A 20,512-nucleotide genomic window follows, 5' to 3' on the forward strand; every position below is an offset into this window, starting at 1 on the left:
TGTAATTCACTGTATTGTTGCCAAATTCAGTTCACACATCATTGCTGTCCTGATGGTTATACTACAACACTTATTTTGGGGAAAATATATTTTAAGTTGTATATACAATTGTACATTTATGATTTTTATGAAAAATATTCTAATTTACTGTATTGTTGCCAAATTCAGTTCACATATCACTGCTGTCCTGATGGTTATACTACAACACTTATTTAGGCAAAATATATATTCTAAATTGTATATACAATTGTAAATGTAGAATTTTTATGATTTTTATGAAACATATTCAATAACTTCACTGTAATTCGCTGTATTGTTGCCAAATTCAGTCCACACATCGCTGCTGTCCTGATGGTTATACTACAACACTTATTTTAGGGAAAAATATATATTTTAATTTGTATATACAATTGTAAATGTATAATTATGATTTTTATGAAAAATATTCAATAACATAACTGTAATTCACTGTATTGTTGCCAAATTAAGTTCACACATTACTGATGTCCAAAGTTATTGAATATTTTCATAAAAATCATTTAAAAAAATCATAAATTTACAATTGTATTTACAACTTAATTTTTTTTTTTTTTAAATAAGTGTTGTAGTATAACCATCAGGACATCAGTGATGTGTGAACTGAATTTGGCAACAATACAGTGAATTGCAGTAAAGTTATTGAATATTTTTCATAAAAAATCATAAAAATTATACATTTACAGTACAATTGTATATACAATTTAAAATATATATTTTATCAAAATAAGTGTTGTTGTATAACCTTCAGGACAGCAGTGATGTGTGAACTGAATTTGCCAGTGAATTACAGTGAAGTTTTTGAATATTTTTCATAAATAATAATCGTAAAAAATACGCAAAACGATATTTATACAAAATAAGTCTTATAGTATAACCATCAGGACAGCGGTGATGTGTGAACTGAATTTGCCAACAATACAGTGAATTACAGTGAAGTTTTTGAATATTTTTCATAAATAATAAACTCAACTGCACTAGTTCTCTTCCGCAGTCGGTGTTGCAGGGAGTCTTGTGATTGGTTTTCAAGCCAGCCAATCAGAATTTAGCAGTCTTATCTCTGATTGGCTGGAATTATGGCATATTGTAACGCTGGGTTGTGTTGAGCAAGCGAGCCGTCTGGGCTTAGAGAGCGCTCACGGCTGGTATGAAAGGAGCAAGAAAGTGAAACTTTGCACACGCGAAAGAGAACGACCGCGCACATCCAAATACTTATTTTAAATGCAAAATTGATTTTCGTTCCTCGCAATATTTTCTTATCTGCGAGACGAACATTTCTCCGCAAAACTCAGTTCACGCGCGTGCGAAATGCCCTTTTGCACGCTCAAAATGTGATCTTGCGCGCGCAGAATTGTGACCGAAATCTCACCCCATAGTAAAGCGCATATTTGAACAGCGCATCAGCAGTGAATGACATGTTTAACCGGCAAGGCTTTAAAGCACATGCAAATAATGAACTTTTGTGAACTGCAGTGTCCCGTTCCTCTGCGTTAACATTTGATGTGAATATACGTGTAGCCTATAGATAGATGAAGGCGCCGCAACTGATAAAATGCGCTGTTGTAAGACTTTCCCTCTCTGCCGTGCGTGCGCGCGCTATCGGCAGGGTTGCCAGGTGCCAGCAAGGTTTTCCAGCCCAAAACCTCGTCAAAAACCGCCCAAAAAACCGCCCAATTTTTTGTGTGGCTTGTTTCTCGTTTAAACACATTAAAATCATTAACCAGCTTTAAAATGACCCATTTTTCGACTTAGCCTATCCAATTTTAGAAACAATATTCAATCAAATGAACGCAAAAGTAGGCTACTGACCTCAATCAGACTATTCTACTAAACTATAAGCTTATGTTATGGAAAATAATGCGATCAACTTATTGATGAGTCTCTTTATTGTCAATAAAAGTCGCTTGGAAAAAAATCATTCTGTAACATAAAAACAGTGGATATATGGACAAAAAATAACTCACTTTAACATTTCAGTTATTTCAAATGGCAACATAAAACATGCATATTAGGGCTTGGAGAAAAAAAATCGTTTTTTTTTTGTAGTGATTTTAAAATCGTTTTTTTTTTTATTACAGATATTAATTCAAATGAAATTGTTTTTTTTTTTTTGTTTTTTTTTTTTTTTGCCCTTGCTTATAGATGAGGTTGACCGAAGTTATAGCCACTTTCGTTTCAACAGAGGATGAAATGTGTCGTTACAGAGCTGCACCATTTTTTAAAAGTCTGTGATCTCGATTCAAACACTCACGCGTTCTTCTTCCATTTCGTCTGTCTATTAAACCTTTGACAAAATCATATCGCAACATTCAAATCTGTGTTGGCGTGCGTGCGTCACTAGTGGGAGGGAGTGTTGTGAGATTAGGGGGCACATGGGCACATCAGCCAGAGTTGTAGTGTGTGTGTGAGTGAGTGAGACTGCTGCCTGCTGAACATTGGGTCGCAGGAATAAAGATCTGAAGTGCCGGTGTTTCGGGAACAAAAACCCGCCGAACTGATCCGAAACCAGCCCAACTTTTATCCACCCGCCCAAACCCATTTTTGCCCGCAAAATAGATTGCAAAACCGCCCAATTGGGCGGTAAACCGCCCAATCTGGCAACTCTGGCTATCGGTTGGACGACAGTCTCTGTCTCGCATGCGTGCTCGCTCTAGGTTCTGGGAGATTTTTAACTAATTTGCGCCATAACTAGTGGTCCATCCAGTAGTTAAGAGCCTGAATTGTTTGTAATTCTGAAATTTAGTGCACATGAGTGAAAAAAAAAAAATACAGCACAGAAGAATGTCTATTTTTGCGTGAGATTTCTTTGTTGAGCGTGAGAGCGTGAGATTGAGGCTGAATGCGTGACTGTCACGCGAGATGCGTGAGAGTTGGCAACCCTGTGTGAGAGGGACGCCGGACAAATGGATGTCTATAGAGCTGGTAAGTCCCGCCCCTTCCGCTAACCCCACTGGACCTCTAGGTTGAAAAACCGTCAATGCAAGTGAATGGGAGAAAATAATTATTTTCTGGTCCCGTTTGAATTGTGCCATGAATGTGAAAAAAATGTAAAAAAAACATTTTTATTGTTAGAATTGTGATTTCATACAGTGGAGCCATCTAGTAGCTAAAATGATCATTTTTTACTTTTAAAACTACATTCTGTTACAAAATTAAATGTTATTGTCTGGGGACCCCAAAGATAACTAGTGTCGTCCCAAATGAAGATAATCAGAGGGTTGAATACCACACCCCCCCCCCCCACACACACACACACAAAAGCACAAAAGCCCCCCCCCCCCCCCCCCCCCCAAAAAAAATTATCACCAGCCGCCACTGATGCAGAGACTTTCAATGGGGAATCGGTTCAACACTGCAGCTGGAATTGCTCACCAGTTCAGAGCTCTCGGCATACATGGACACCTTTTGGTTCAATCGGAATGAAATCAATACGATTGATGAATCCGAACACGGTATTTACATGAACGATAAATAAAGTAATCGGGTTGATGTGCGCGTTAGTCACAAAGTCTCAAATCGGAATAGATTTTTTGACATGCGCACACTGCAATAAGAGTTTCCCGCTGTCCGCGCATAACTATTATCCTCTATTGGTTCTTTATTTGTTTTAAACAGCAGACGTAATATTAATCTGTCTCTAGTCATGATTTGGAGATAATGAGCATTAACCGTTTTGCCGTGCTGCTTATCACGCAGTAAAAATGCCCAAAACCAGTCGTCTGTGGATGAGGACAAAGACTGAAACAAGGACTGGTGAGACGTTGTCCTGCATCACTTCACAGATGCTGAGTGAAATGAGAACTTTAGAATGACTGAACACTTATTCATACGACACTTTATGCAACAGGAAGAACAGCTCGTTCCGCGCATCATACGTCATTACGCTAACGTCATTGCTCATGCGCAGTCCTTTCACTTTCGGTTTTCAATCCGATCAAGTGTTTACATGTTCTCTCGATCGGATTACAAAAGGAATAAACCACCCCTTTCAATCCGATCGAAATTTCATTTGGATCGAGCTCAATTGGATCGATTAAGGTGTTTACATTAAGGTTTAAGTCTGATTGAGCCGTCAATCCGATTATAAGTGTCCATGTATAGCTAGTGTCTCGTCGTTTAAGAGCATTTGGACTGAAAGCTCACTCTGCAGTGACCAAGCTTCTCATCAGCAGAAAGAATCAAAAGGCTAGACTAACCTTTGCAGAGGAGCATGTCGTGTGGACAGAGGAGAACTGGTCAAAAGTTCACTTTAGTGATGAAAGTAAGTTTAATTTATTTGGGTCCGATGAGAAACATTATGTTCGGCGTCAAACTGGGGAAAGATTGAACCCAAAGTGAGTAACAAAGTCTGTCAGAGGTGGAGGAGGAAGTGTCATGGTTTGGGGGATGTTTTCTGAAGCAGGAGCTGGGCCTATACAGCTGCATAGCAGGGTGAATGGAAATGTTTATCAGAACCTCCTTCGGCAACATGTGGTTCCTTCCCTGCAAGTATATCCCAATCAGCCAGCAATTTCCATGCAAGACAATGCCCTCTGTCACACTGCAAAGCGGGTAAAGCAGTTCCTTGAAGCTGAGGACATTGACATAATTAAATGGCCAGCCCAGAGTCCTGATCTAAACTCAATTGAAAATCCTTGGCGACAAAGTTATGGCTAAGAAACCCACTACAGTTACCGAACTGTGGAAGAGACTGGACCAAGAGTGGACCAAGATCACACCAGAGCAGTGTGAGAATCTAGTGATGTCTTGTGGCCGCAGATGTGCTAAGGTCATTAAAAGGCAAGGGTCACCTCCTACTACATTTTGACTGCTGTAAGCCTCAGATTTTAGTTGTAATGTTTTCTTTTGTGATGCGATAGTTATTGTTCTCTAATTATGATTGCTGTTTTCTACAAAATAAAGGTTTTTGTTGAAGTACTTTGGTTATTTTGTAAAACATGCTAGTATACCCACAGCTAATATTCCTTCAAATTTCAAGCAATGAAGATAAACAATATTTCTGAAAATAATTAATTGTTTCTTCTTCTTTTTTTTATCTCTACTGTAGAAAACAGAATATGGAATGAATAGAGCTTTACAATTTCACACACATCATCGCTCTATACTGTCTAAAGCAGTGTTCCCCAATCCTGCTCCTGAAGGACCCCCAACACTGCCTAACACACCTGATTCAATTCATCAGCTCATTATCACATGACCCCCCCCCCCACCCCTCCCCCAATCAGGACAGGAAGAAACTCTTCACCTTCAAACTAAACACACAAGCACTAAATTCCCAGTGTCACCTAAATGTCTGTCCACCAGCAGGTCAAACCTCATTTCTGTAAAAACCAACCACAGCCTCTTTCAGTTTGACTAAGAGATGATGAACTTCAGTCAAACTGTGAGATGCCAGATGGTTTTATCTTTTACTCTAGTTTTTCAATTCACTAAAATTTAGAGTAGCCTAAATATACAAATCTAGAGTTGAGCTGCATTTTACAGGTTATCCACAATTCCCACAATATTTTACTTTTATCCATTTAAAGCAGTCAGGTAACTGCTCTCTCAGAATGAAAGTGTTCACTGGGGCGGTGCCCTTTTGTTAGACTCTAAATGAAAAACCATAACAAATTCCTTGTGTGTTTGCGCACACTTGGTGAATGAAGCTCATTCTGAATCTGATTCTAATATGAACCCGTATGGGGTAAAAAGATAATGATTTTTATTGACTTGATTAAAATATAAAATATTAATACATTAAGAACAATAGAAGTCTTAACAGGGGTCAGATGACCTATAACATTGTGAGTGAGGAGTGAGGAGTGTCAAACGGTGGGAGGATTCACACACCAGTTCTGCTGTCACAATACATGTTGAACAACTGAAGAAAATGTCTCGCATGTTTGTTTTCTGTTTGTGCAGCTGGAGTCTGATTGGTAAGTTATAAAGAAAATGTGTAAGTTTTTTTTTTTCTGTTTTTAGGAAAAGCATGTCTGCTACTGTTCAACTTAGGTTATTTTCATATAAGTTGAACTAATACACAACCTTATAGCGCAGACTAGATAGTGATCTAAATCTCATCTATTAAAAAAAAAATCATTAAAATATCCAGCACAAATAAAACTGTACTTTCAATCATGTATTTATTTTCAATATGTTATGTAACTTTAAACACTAGATAAGGATGTGATGCACCATAACGCTTCAATCCATAGATTATATCAAGATGTACCTAATAATTCTGATGCAGCAAACATTAAACTTTGAAGTAACCAGACTTACATGTAAACCATCATTTTGATCCTGGTCTTACTGTACATTTAAGATAGAAACTTTAAATTCAACTCAACTATAAGACTATAACGGTTTTAGCTTTTTTTTGGAAATCTGTTTGCTTTGAGTTCATATTTTGGGGTTTATGCATTTATGTTTTAATGTATTAAATAGCCTGGCATATTTAGTATGAAAATCCAAAGAATTACCGCTTGTTGGGTTGTGTTCAAAATCTTTCTTTTTAGTAAACTCTGTGTACACAATGTTTTCAATGCTCAAGTTCATGTGTAGAGCTCCTGGTGATACTTTGTAAGTTTCATGTTGTGTTGAGCCTTCTTGGTGTTTTAAAAATAGTGATTTTTGATGCTATCATAGAAATGCCCCAATCATTCGCATTCAAAAATCAATTTGACCGAAAACAAAAATACGGTCAGTCTTAAAAGTGGCGTTTCCATTCGCTTTTAAACGAATGTTCGCCTCGGGTAGATTCACAAAAAGACCCTAGGTTGCATTTTGGCGAGAGTTACCCTTTAAAATTGACATTTGTGTTTTCTCTGCTTTATTCTGACAGTTTCTCTGTACGGTAGCGGTTTAAAGACATTTTACATTGTGTTTCTGCTGATGCTCTGGATTTTCTCAACTTCAGCTGACTTTGTAAAACCATCAGGAGCCTTAATCTCTAAAATCTGTTTGTTCTCCAGGTGTGTTTGGTGATTCAGTGTCAGTGATGGAGGGAGATTCTGTTACTCTAAACACTGATCTTACTGAAATACATGAAAGGGACGACATACTGTGGAAATTTGGAGCTAATAACTCTCTCATAGCTAAAATCAAAAAGAAGAACCAAATCTTCTCCACATATGATGATGTTCCTGATGGGAGATTCAGAGACAGACTGAAGCTGGACGATCAAACTGGATCTCTGACGATCACAAACACCACAACTGAACATACTGGAGTTTATCAACTAGTGATAAATGGACTGAAACTGACATCAAAAACATTCAGTGTTTCTGTCTATGGTGAGTCGAGACGTCATTTGCCCAAATGTTCATATTCTTGTTGTTACTGCAACTATTTACATTATTAAATTATTTCAGTGTGTGGGATGACAAACACACTCATTAACTTTATTAGATTGATCCATATTCCTTATTATTCTCTCATGTTTTCCAGCTCGTCTGCCTGTTCCTGTCATCAGTAACTCTTCACAATGTTCTTCATCATCATCATCATCATGTTCACTGGTGTGTTCATCAGTGTTGAATGTGAGTGATGCGACTCTCTCCTGGTACGCAGGAATCAGTGTATTGTCCAGCATCAGTGTGTGTGATCTCAGCATCAGTCTCTCTCTACCTCTTGAGGTGGAATATCAGGATAAAAACACCTACAGCTGTGTGCTGAACAATCCCATCAGCAACCAGACCACACATCTGGACATCAACACACTCTGTCACACATGTGCAGGTACCACAGCACTGATGATAGATGTGTGTATTTACTGACCTGATCTCTGTCTTCTGTTGTAGATCAGACTGATGCGTTCACTCACACTAATGACTGTCTCTCTTTTTACTCTTCTTCTCCTCCTCCAGTCTCAGTGTCTCTGATAGTGTTGATCTCTGCTGGATCTCTGATGATTGTTACAGGATTTTGGATCTTCTGGATCTGCAGGAAATGTAGAAAAATTGACAAAGAAGGCAAGTGTTACATACAGCTTTTAAACAAACAAATAATAAATAGAAAATATGCTCTAAAATTGTAGCCAAATAATAGTCCTATTTTTATCATTTCATTAAAATTATTCTCATAATGTTGTAGTTAACATCCTTTGAAACCAAACTAGCGTGTAGTTATTGTGTTTGACAATTTCTGTCAAACACAATAGCACTCATATCAGAATTCATGTCTATTTCTAAATAATGACACAGAATGTCGCTCTTTACTTGTCTCACTTGCACAAAAAACAGACTCTGTATTTCTCAAACAGCATCAACACTGGAAATGCAAAAACAGAAATGTTTATTTTTCATTAAAAAAAGATGTCTCCATTTTATGAACGTAGCCTTACATGTGCAAAGATGCAGCTGTTGCTCAAATTAAAATATATATGAATGATGACTTTTGTTGTTCTTGTTGAGCCTAAAAGCTGAATAAATACAAATAATGTAAAAGACTTTAGTTTTGTCAAAAAGTGTAAATGTAGGTGATTTATGTTTCTCTCTAAATTTAATGATGAATACTCTTTTAGGAACTTTTTGTCTGTGAAAAAGTTATAGGTCTAAAGCAAATGAAATTTGTTAATGCCATTTTTAAAAACTGCTGTTAACTTAGAAAGCCCTAATACTGACATATATGTTGTGAAGAACCAGATCTAGTTTTAATCTTGCTGTTTTAATGCATTTATTATTGTTCATACAGTTGAGACTTGTTCAGATGAGATCACTTACGCTGAGACGACATTCTACAAAAGAAACGCACAGAAAACGGTGAGACAATTTATTGTTAATTTGTTGAGTATTTTTTATAATTTCAGATCCTGATCAGTGTGCGCTTGTGTTTTTGTCTGTATAATATATATGGAATCCCATTTCCACCACATAAAGAAAAATTATGAGATTTAAAAGTCAAAATTATCACTTAAAAAGTACAAAAATATCACAAAGCTGAAATAATGAGATTTCAATGTTGAAATTCTGACTTAAAATGGAATGGAATGACATAATTTAGAATTTTTAATCTCATAATTTGACTTTTATCAGAGCATGATTTTTTTTTCTTATGTGGAGGAAATGGGCTTTCATAGTATAATGATCTTTCACATAAACCTCACACTGTTGCGACGCCGCAAATATCTTGTCTTTGGTCTGGTCTTCTGTCACGTACGGTTGTTTTATCCATTTTATCCAAGCCTTTAATGGATAATCCACAACATGAAACTCAATGCAAGCAGGCAAGGTAACAACTGATCACTGACGAGATGGGAAACAACTCAAATGAAACACGAGGACTTAAATACAAGGAACAAACAAAGGGAACTACTTTGGACACAGTTGGACAGAATAACTGATCTAATGAGAAACCATGGTAACAAATGACGAACTCAGACAAGTGGAAAAAGTGCAATGACTGAAAACAAACTCTAAACTGAAAATAACTGTGACATATCTATATGGAGTGGTTGCTGGTGAACAATGTATCTGAGTTCATCCTCGGTCCTGAGAGGGACATCACCAGCCCCACTTCTGAGTCAGAGTCCATCCTGACACCACCCTCGTGGGATGGACACGACGTCTGAGCCCACCGCAGATGAAGAGCCGGCGCAAGATGAAACGACTGAGCCTGAATATGAGTCTGACCAGGTGTGTGATCACCAGTAAGAGTGGAGTCCGGGGGGATTGGAGCCTCGCTGACATTCCCTTCACAGAGGGTGAGTCAGGGACCTCTGAGAAATGGATTTAGGAAGAGAATTATTCCATGCCCGCGCTGATCCCGCCCAACTCTGAATGCCCCCCATCAGCCTCTCTGCGACGTAGATCCACCTCGGGCCTTCTACCCCTAGATCCCCTGGCTCTGCCTCCAGCCACTGATCCCCTGGCTCCGCCTCGGGTCATTGCCCTGACTTCTCTGCCTTTGCTCCTCCCTCACTCCCTCGGCCCCTCAGCTCCATCAGGTACAGGTCTGCGCGGGACTGTTTTTCCCGTCCCGCTCCCTGATAGGTTCTCTTCCGCTGTTCACCTGTTATCCACTTAGAATAAATTTCCCCTAAAGAAAGAAAGAGTGATTTGGTATAACAAATATATAATGTTGGCTATGCAAGAATTGTATTTGTTATTTGTCTTATGATACTGTCAACAACAATCATGTCACCGAGAAAAATAGGCTACATTAAATACAACATCTGTCACTCAAAATTATAAGCCAAAAAATACGAATAAACGAAAACTGTTGGCTTCTCCCTGGCTCCTCCCACCATCTGCACCTCACTGGTTCCTGTCCTCCAACTCAGCCTCCTCCCTCATTGGAACTGTTGGTTCCAGGTCACTCCTTTCCGGGAAGGGGCGTACAGTCACAGTTATGTTCAGTTTGAGTGTGTTTGCTGTCTTTGTTTCCATGGTTACTCATTTGATAACTCATTCTGTTCACCTGTTCCCTCATTAGTTCCCATTGTTACTTTCCTGTATTTAAGTCTCCCTCTTGCATTTGAGTTCGTCCGGTCTCATCTATGGGGCGTAAGAAATATGTTTATGTGTGGTGGTGATTTACCTGCCTTTATCCTTGTTATCAACAGTTATCCTTTATTTTGTTAATTTACTTTTATTCAGTTTAAGCATTTAGTAATTTATTTGTAATAAACACTTTAAGTGGGCTATTTAAAAAGTGTATGTATATGTTAAATTCTGTTGTAAAACATATGCGCAGAGTGTGATGTCATATGACGCATGTGTGCGGGAAAGAATACGCCAACAGCGCTCAAAAAAAAAAAAATTACAAAAAAAGTCCACTGTCAGTGTTGTAGGTAGGCACTAGGCAGGTTTTTTTGTGCTCATTTCTATTGCATTACAATTGAAAGCAGTATCAATAATGTCAAAAATATGATGTGCAGTCAAGTTCGGGTGTGTGTATATGCTGTTTAAATGAGTGTTCTCACCGATATGCTTGTTGTGATTCTTCTTCCAGTTTAATGCGACATGTAGCCTAAGCTATGTATCGTTACTGCAATGACTATTATTTTTCCAGTCATAGACCAGCGCTCAAGCACTGACTAGAATCCAGCGCTGACAAGAATCAGCATTCACGTGCTCAAAAATGTGTTTTGCGCTGACAATGACCGTCCTTTATTTTTCCGTTAATTTGTTTTACAATATATGGCTATTACTGTCATGGGATTAATAATATAATTATTAGTGTAATGTAGACAGACACAACTAATAGAGGTTTGAATTTTTCTTTGTTTAATTTACACACTGAATATGGGTTGGAGCTTTTAATTTTGAACTCTCAAAGTGCATCAGATTGATTGATTTTAACTTTAAAACGCACCCCCCTGGAAGGCCCGAGGTCCACCCACCACAGATTTACCAAAAATCCTGTGAGAAACACTGGTATTGCTATGCCAATGCAGTTTATAGCTTTTTTGTTTTGGATTAATCACTGTGGAGATTAGTTTTATGATTGTATTAATAAATGACAATTTTGTACTTATTTCATCTGTTAAATCTCACTTGTTCCTGCTCGCTCATTAGTTTTGGGTCAGGGACCTGGATATTGGATAGGGGGCACTGGCCCAAAAAAGGTTGAGAACCACTGTATTACTCACTTAAAAATGTTGGGTTAAAAATAACCCAACGAATAACCCAACTGTGGATTGGTATAGCACCTTCCCAACTGTGGGTTATTTTAACCCAATGCATTGGGTTAAAATACAGTTGGGTTAAAATAACCCAACAGTTGAGTTAAATATTTATTTTTATTTATGACCTTATTTTAATAAATAAAATACACATTGTTTTCAAATACAGATTGTTTATTTGTATAAACAATACATATGTTTCAACAAATATATTTTTCAATTACAAACTATGTATTGTGGAGTCTAGGATTTAATGTAAATATACATAATTGTACATACAACACACATAATAAATTCAAAACCTATGCAAATATGTACAAACAGAACACATTCAAAACCTACACAAAAATACACATAGCATACATACAATTGTACAGCATACAGCACACAAAAATTCAAAATGAACACTAAATTAAGAACTACACATTAATAACCTATTTAATTCAATAACCTATACAAATATGGAAAGAATACACAAATTAATAACAATAAATCCTAATCACAACTTTATTAAAAGTTCTTCACTGTACACTGAATGCATTGATGTGTTAGTGTAAACATACCTTGAGTAATAAAACTACAAATACATATGTTGAATACTGGACCTAATGATGATGATGATGATAGTTCTTAATGAGGCAGGAACTCCTCCAGATATATCTCTAGATATATTAAAGTTTGCATGCTACAAAAACTCCCAAAATGGGTGCAGAGGTCTTGAAGTAGTTTGTCATAGATGTAAAACATTTTTGAAACACATCCATTGCTTGAAATAAAGTCTTCTGTTCAACTGCTTCCACACTGAATATGATAAAAACTTGTGAGTTCTCTTCGTCCCCAATTAAGCATCAAGCCATGTGGATCCGGGCTTGTCTCACTGTTTCTCACTTGTCTCCATCCTTAAAAGAATAAATAATGTTCAGTTGGGCATGCACTGTGACAACATCAACAGTGTTAAATTATGAAAAAGTTACATCAAAGCAGTGCTGTATTGAATTAAATTATGGTCACTCTAATTAGTCATTACACCTGCCGTTAAAGGATTAGTTCACCCAAAAATGTAAATTCTGTCATTAATTACTCGCCCTCTTGTCATTCCAAACCTGTAAGACTTTTGTTCATCTTCGGAACACAAATAAAGATCTTTTTGATGAGTCTTACAGATTTCTGTCCCTCCATTGACAGCTACACAACTATCACTTATAATCCCCAGAAAGGTAGCAAACACATCATAAAGGTAATACATGTTACTCCAGTGGTTTAACCTCAATTTTATGAAGTGACATGAGTATATTCTATCCCTTAAACATAATTTAAAATTAAGATTAAACCACTGGAGTCACTTGGATTACTTTAATGAAGTCTTTACTACCTTTCTGGGGCTTGAAAGCGGTACTTGTGTAGATTGTCAATGGAGGGACAGAAATCTCTTAGATTTCATCTAAAAGATCTTCTTTTGTGATCCTAAGATGAGAGAAAGTCTTACAGGTTTAGAACGACATGAGGGCGAGCAATTTTGGATGAACAATCCCATTAACAAGCGGAATCATTGAAGAAAAGAAGAAGTGGACGAACATAAGCCGAAGAGCAGTGTAATTTATCAAAGTTGATTTGATAGTGTTGCTTTTACTTACAGACTTAATGTCAAAAAGCTGCACTTCATTTCAGCATATGTTGGACACACCATTTTTCCATTTGTGAGGTATGGCGATGATGGCAGGATGTCAGGCCATTTCTCCGGGATCATCTTTGAAAGACAAGAAAAAAGAAAAAAGAAAAAAAAATTCCAGTTTTCAACTATACCACACGTGTGTCAACCTAATTTCATATGCACTTAGACACAGCCAAAACAATTTTCCAAAATAAGACACTCCTTCCCTATAGAGGGTATGCACTGACGTCACTTTCCCGCCGAAGAGCTGCTGCATGACTGGATTTAATAGGGGTAACTGCGAAAACGTGAGTAAAACAAATGATTATCAGTTTAAACTAAAGGTTGGACTCGATATAGTGTTCCTTACAACTTATCAAAGATCCAGTGATCATGGATATTCATATTTCGTTCTTCCTGTCAGTCTCATAGAGGCTATGCTGTCAGTACCGGAAAGAGAATGGATTAGTTCACCTCTCGAGTCTTCGGGTCTGATTCTTCTGAGTCTTTCATTCTTTTGTCACATGACAGCGCTGGACCATAAATGAGTTACTAATGTTTTAACGGCTTAGATTGGGAGTTGAGGTAAACTAACAGACTGCATAGCCTGAAGACCCAGATAAATCAATTAAAGGTCCCGTTTTTCCTGTGTTTTTGAAGCTTTGATTGTGTTTAGTGTGCAATATAATATGTGTTCATGTTTCGCGTGTAAAAAAAAAAAAAAACAGTATTTTTCACACAATTTCCTTATCTGTATACCGCTGTTTTCACTGTCCTAAAAACGGGCTGATAACTTCCTTGCTCTATGAAGTCCCTCCTTCAGAAATACATAACGAGTTCTGATTGTGCAGCGGTTCCTGTGTTGTGATTCGACAGCAGCTTAGCGCACGTTGCCCGGAAAGGTCACGCCTCTAACCATAACGTGGAGATGCATGCTCTCAGTGTTATTGTAAACATGTCTTTAATTTAAATTCAATTTGAGCCGGAATCAGACCCAAAGAACATAGATGATCACATTGATCTCTAAGTACAGCGCCCCTGGGAAGGCCAAACAAAGGTGATTTGACTCCGGGAAGAAAATATCAGCGTCTCGACGACATGGCGACAAACACACTCTACAAACGCAACTCTTCCTCTTCTCCGTGGGAGCGCAACAAGACCACGCCCCCTTTTTTTGTGTATTCCTGTGGGCGGAGGTTAGTCAAAAAACTGTTCTAGTGACGTCATTAAAAGCAGGAAGTAGAGGGAAGTAGTCCAAACAAGCCGTTCACTGTTGACTTTGAAAGGGGACTTCTGTTAAATAAAATATCTCACTTGGCACTGAACTTTGAGCTTTATCATTTTACAGGTATTATTTATGCTCTAACAGCAACATTACACACTAACTAAAGTTTGAAAAATGGGATCACGAAGAACAGGACCTTTAATCGTTTCTGTTTCTCATAATTTGGCCTCTTCCTTGCATTGCAATTTTTTTCTTATTCTAAATGTGATCAACATTTGATGTGTTTGGGGAATTTGGCTATTGACATAACATTTAAATAAATATGAAATGAACGAAATGACTTGAAAAAAGATTTGTTCATTTTTATGAACGAGATTTAAAGATCCAAGTCAGTAAAATTATCCGAACTTCCCACTACTACGTCACACGCATACCCTCTGTACTGAACTTCATTAAACTCACCATTCCAAGAAAATTGTGAAGTCTAGGATGTTCTCTAATGATTTCTTCGGTAGTTTTTGTTCCAGAGGATCAATTCCATGCACTGCAGTTTGTTGAGGTGTTGTGTGTCTCTCATGAACTCCTCGACTTGGCTGTGAGGACTTCTTGCTTTTCTTTTGCCACTCAAACATTGTCAGTCATCAGACAGCTCAGACTCTATTGAAATTAAAACATACTGTATTAAAATAAGTGAAGACAGCTGGAAAAAAAAAAACATAAGTAATTATCTGTACCTGGATCTGTAGTAGCCCCAGCACTGCACATTTGGTATCTCTAATCATTATTCAACTTACCAGCTTGTTAGTAGAGGGACTCCAAGACCGGTGCCAGATAAGGAAGACATCCAAAATGTGTACTATTGTACACTGTCCAGGACCAAAGTTGAGAACCATTGTCATCCAGTAGCGTAAAACTTTAATTTACTCCTTCCTGTGTTAGAATGAATCAGAAAAAAAAAGAAATATTTTCAAAAAAGTAAACTAGTCCTTAAAAACTTGTTACTACAGTAAATCAAGGTAATCTGTGTATTGGAAAACATAACAAACTTTCTTTAACTAATCATGAACTAATAGTTTATTTGTTACAAAGTGTTTCTCATGTTTTCCACTTCAATTTTGTTAGGAATATCTGCACTTTTTCATCTTTCTTTCATCGCGGAGATTTCAGCGAATTCAAAGGCTTCTCACCGCACTGTTGTGGTGTCGTGTGACCGATGTCTGAGCTCGCGCCGCGAGGCCGAGCTGATAAATGGTCCGTGCACTAGTACGGTTCAGAGCTCTTTCGTTCCGCATTTAGTGACAATTGTAGTCGCACCTGTACGAAAAAAGTACATTACCAGTCTGGAGCACTGCTTCAGCTGTGACAGACCATCACTAAAGTCCCTTAAATTTGCTATCACGAATACCGTAAAACAGGCGTAATGCTATGATTTCAGATTAGACATAACTTACTTAGTATAATATTGTAGTAGGTAACTCAGTAGTAGTAACGTACATCTCTAAATGGTTTTACTAGTATAATTTTTAATTAATTATTTTATTTCTGCTAGCGAGCTAACGGGGATAGCTAGGATTAATTTCCAATCGATCTCACTTCCCGGAGATCATTAAAACGGACTAAGGGGAACTTCGTTTTTTTAAAATATAAAATTCAGTTTTAGAGTAATTATATTCAACGTCTCAGTATACAATACTTAATGTTATACGTATATAAAAACGATATGACTTACATTTTATAATCAAGATGCAGCAGCAGCTTCTGTGTTGACTGTCTGTCACTGGACCGTTAAAATTTGAACTGTCGCTGCGGAAACCGTAGGTTATTTAACCCAACGGTTAGGTTATAACTAAAAATAAACCAACGACATAAACAAATGACCCAATAAATTTTAAGATAACCCAACATATTGACCCAATATGTGTAACCCAACGGTTGGGTTACACAAATAACCCAACGTTTTTTACTGTGTAAAGACTTGATTTGTTTTTATTCACCTTTGTCATCATGTACTTGTGCTAGCAGGAACGTGACACACACACACACACACACACACACACACACACACACACACACACACACACACACACACACAACAGCACCTTCAGATGATTATGAAAGCCTTATTAGTTTGAAAAACTATATAACTTCACAATTATTATTATTATTATTATTATTATTATTATATCTTGTGTTATGCATTTTTTTACAGAAAGTTGAAGAGGAGGATCGTGTGATTTATGCACCAATCGCTATGAGAAGATGATCACAAGATGAGTACAAGACCCAGATTGTGATCATTTCACTAAGAACATCCTGCAACGACTCTCAATGGTTGAGTCAATGGTTGAGTTTGGGGTTTTTGAGAATCACCACATCACAGCGGACATACAGCAGGATCATCCTGAAGGGGTTTAAAGTGTGATATTAACAATGGACTAATTAAATGCTCTCCTAAAATCTTTAAAAGTATTTATCTACAGGGACTTTGATTTTGGTATCCTATGACCATGGGAGTATTTGTATGTGTTACTCTTCAGGTCAAATGTGTAAAACGTAGATACAAACTTCTCGTCAAAAGGAGTCAAAGTGAACCCTGGATGTGGTCTCATTTATTCATTTACACACATCTGCACAGATATATGTGGTTTGACCTGTTGGGTAGACAAACAGCTTCTGCATGGGCATGTGTCTCCTGCTGGAGGTCTGTGTTTGATGGCAGTTTGTGAGTGTATCTCTGAGGTGTGAATAGCGTGTTTGTGTGAATGCATGTCTGAGGTGTCAGTCTGAGTGAATAGCATTTCTGTGAAAAGCATGTCGTTGCAGGTGTTTTTTCCATTCCTGCTCACATGAAGCCAACAGAGAAACTATGAACTATCAATGATGATGTCTGACAAACAATGATACTACTGTGAGAAATGAAAATATCACATACTTTGAGTCGGAAATAACTACTGAAACTACACTCAGAAAAAAAGGTACAAAAGCTGTTAATTGGGGGGTGCTTTCAAAAGGTACCTTATTTACTCCTTAAAGGAATAGTTCACTTAAAAATGAAAATTCTGTCATCATTTACTCACCCTCAAGTTGTTTAGGACCTGTATGAACAGTCTTCTGCTGAACACAAAAGATGATATTTTGAAGAATGATGGTAATCAAACAGTTGATGAGCCCCATTGACTTCCATAGTATTTTTTACCCTACTATGGAAGTCAATGGGGCTCATAAACTGTCTTCTTACTGCTTTTGTGTTCAGCAGAAGACTGTTCATACAGGTCCTAAACAACTTGAGGGTGAGTAAATAATGACAGAATTTTCATGTTTAAGTGATCTGTTCCTTTATGGGTACATATTAGTATCTAATTGGTTGAAAAGGTACGGCCCCATTGACCCCTTGTACCTTTATTTCTGAGAGTGCAGTTTCAGAAGTTATTTCTAGATCTAGCATCAGTTCTCTCTAAGCAGAACTATTCTTGATAACCTTTTTCCCTTATAGGGGTCATATCCTGTTTTTTTTTCTTTTTCTGCCAGTGTCTGGGTCATGTTAAGAATAAATGCAATGTATGACTTACAATGTATAATTTTGTTCATTATTTATTGTGTTTTCATCAATTTTGATGAGAAACTAACTTAATGCTTCTAACAATCTTGATTTTTTTTATAGCATAACAGAATGAGATCAAGATCATAATCAGATAGAAAAATAGCACCTCAAGTTTCACTTGATAGTGGTAAAGTCCAGATGCAGTGATGAGTACAGCTCAAGATATCCACTCCTGCTCCAGTTCTGTAAGATGATGATGACGAATCAGGGAACACTGTAAAAAATATTTTTGCAATTTAGTTATTTCAACTTATTTTTGTGAGTAGAGATAACTAGATTGTCCAGACAACAAAAAATTGTAAGTTTTCTTGTCCTCAACTAGACTGAAAGTTGAATGAACGACTTAAATTGTTATTTTAACTCAAAAATGTATGTTTAAACAACTGCACTAGATTTTCTGTTGAATTAACAAGTATAATTGTTATTTTAACTTATAAATGTAAGTTGAAACAACTGCACTAAATTTTCTGCTGGTTTTACTTCAATTATACTCTAGTGCTTTATTAGAAGTAAATTTGTAAACTAAACTTAGTAAACTAAACTTAATTTATCTATATATCTTGCTGTCTGGTAGACTGCATGAAAACCTAAACTTCAATTTTATTAGTGTGTACATTAAAAACATTACACTGTAAACCCCAATGTTGTCGTTAATAAAGAAATCAAGTTGTCATAACTTAACATTACTTACAAGTTTTTGCATCAAAAATTAAACATTTGATTTTAATGTACTCATCTGGCAGCAAAAATCTTTCAGATTAAGATTTTAAGTGTTATGCACTCAAAATGTCAAGTAATTTAAATGATTCCCTATGTGTCTGTTTAATATGATTGTGCCTGAAATTCTGCCTTGACAACACGCTGATTGGTCGATGCACAAGGCAGTAGTTTTTTTGTTAATCGTGAATTTGCTGATGCAGGCAGCAGGCCAGAGGCACTGACACTGCATAAAAACAGTAATTTCGGGGTTAAAACGGAGCCGGCCCGTCCATCACGTAGCCTACGGACATTTCAGGCTTCGCATTTGGAACTGAATCACACAAGACCATAGACAGTATATAAACACAAGACTGACGCAGGCTGTTAATGGAATCTTTTTTTGAACCGACTCTCGAGCCTCTCCTCCCCCTCCCCCGCTGACTCGCTGCAGTTCTTGCGCGCGCAGCCGCAGAGAGCGTCCGGTATTTTCTGAGAAAACGTATGGTAAGTGTGAATTCATAAAACTATTTTAAATAACATGTTTGCCAGAACATAACGTCAACATTTGTTCAATGTTCTAACGTTTTTATTTTTACTGTATTTTCTAGACCGACATTGTTTTCGAGCCGTTAATTCCCGCTCCTGCTCCATTCAAATCTTGCGCGCTGATAACGTCCGGTATTTTCTGTGAGATTTACATCAGACGAAGGTAAGTTTGAATTCATAAAATCATTGTAAATAACATGTTTACCATAAAACAACGGCAAAGTTTTTCAATGCCATATTTTATCTGAACCGTATTTTATAGCCCACTGCCTTCGTTACTGCGTACGCTGACATCGTCCAGTGTTTTCAGACGTTTAGCCTATATCAGACGAGGGTAAGTGCAAATTCATGAAACCTTTTTAAATAGAGTATTTACCAAAACATAAGATTTGGTGTTGATTTAAATTGAGTGTGTTTATGTTGTAAAATAAGTCTAGCTATCTTAGTTAGTCTAACTTAGTTAGGTACGTTAACTGCTAACTGATGTTACTTAACTTAGCATCTGCAACTGTAACTACACACATTTCTAAGTTAGTCATTAGTTAAATATTCACGTTTATTAATTAATTAACTGTTAATTAATTGGCTAGTGTGCTTGAGTTGTTAACGTATTCTCCTTTGACAAATTAGTAGACACTTTCTTCTCAACTGTCCTCAGAGGCTTCAGAAACAGCACTGAAGGAAGCTGACTTTTGATTGATGTGAGGCAGACAAGGCCGAAAAGGTTTTAGCTATGTACTTAAAAATATATCATATTTGTTAAAGTGCAGTGTATCACTCCATTTGTTTGTTTTAATGTTCTAGTAAGTGTAGAAATCTACCATGTACTTAGTTTTATTATGATGTAATGTACTGTGCAAGTTATATATATGATTGTTTTCAGGCCAGTTGGTAAATGCTGCCATTCTTCTCAAATACTGCTGCTCTTCAAAGAACAGAGTCATTCATCAGGTAACACACACAAAAATAGTTTTTGTTTGAATACCATTTAGTTTCCCAAGTTATCTTGTATTTTATTTAGTTAATGAAACGGCAAGAAAGCACTTTGACTTGCTTTATTTCCATTCTTGTTGCTGTCCAACTAACAAAATTGCTTTGTATTGTTACATTTTTATTATTATATCACTCTAACCTGTTATTTGCAAT

The 20,512-nt window shown here is 37.0% G+C and overlaps 2 long non-coding RNA genes across 2 annotated transcripts in view; both read right to left on the minus strand.

The window, feature by feature from the left end:
• Positions 1-20,512, minus strand: part of LOC308701967 — a 756,660-nt gene that overhangs the window by 268,769 nt on the left and 467,379 nt on the right. The gene's annotated exons all lie outside the window — the stretch shown is intronic.
• On the minus strand, positions 11,806-15,631 carry LOC308702656. Its single transcript, XR_014031632.1, has 4 exons — positions 15,315-15,631; positions 14,983-15,177; positions 13,279-13,391; positions 11,806-12,543 (listed from the first exon to the last, which is right to left on the minus strand). It is a non-coding gene; the product is annotated as an uncharacterized lncRNA (long non-coding RNA).

The sequence above is a fragment of the Scardinius erythrophthalmus genome, assembly GCF_964197995.2.
Source record: "Scardinius erythrophthalmus genome assembly, chromosome: 14".
Taxonomy (NCBI): Eukaryota; Metazoa; Chordata; class Actinopteri; order Cypriniformes; family Leuciscidae; genus Scardinius; species Scardinius erythrophthalmus.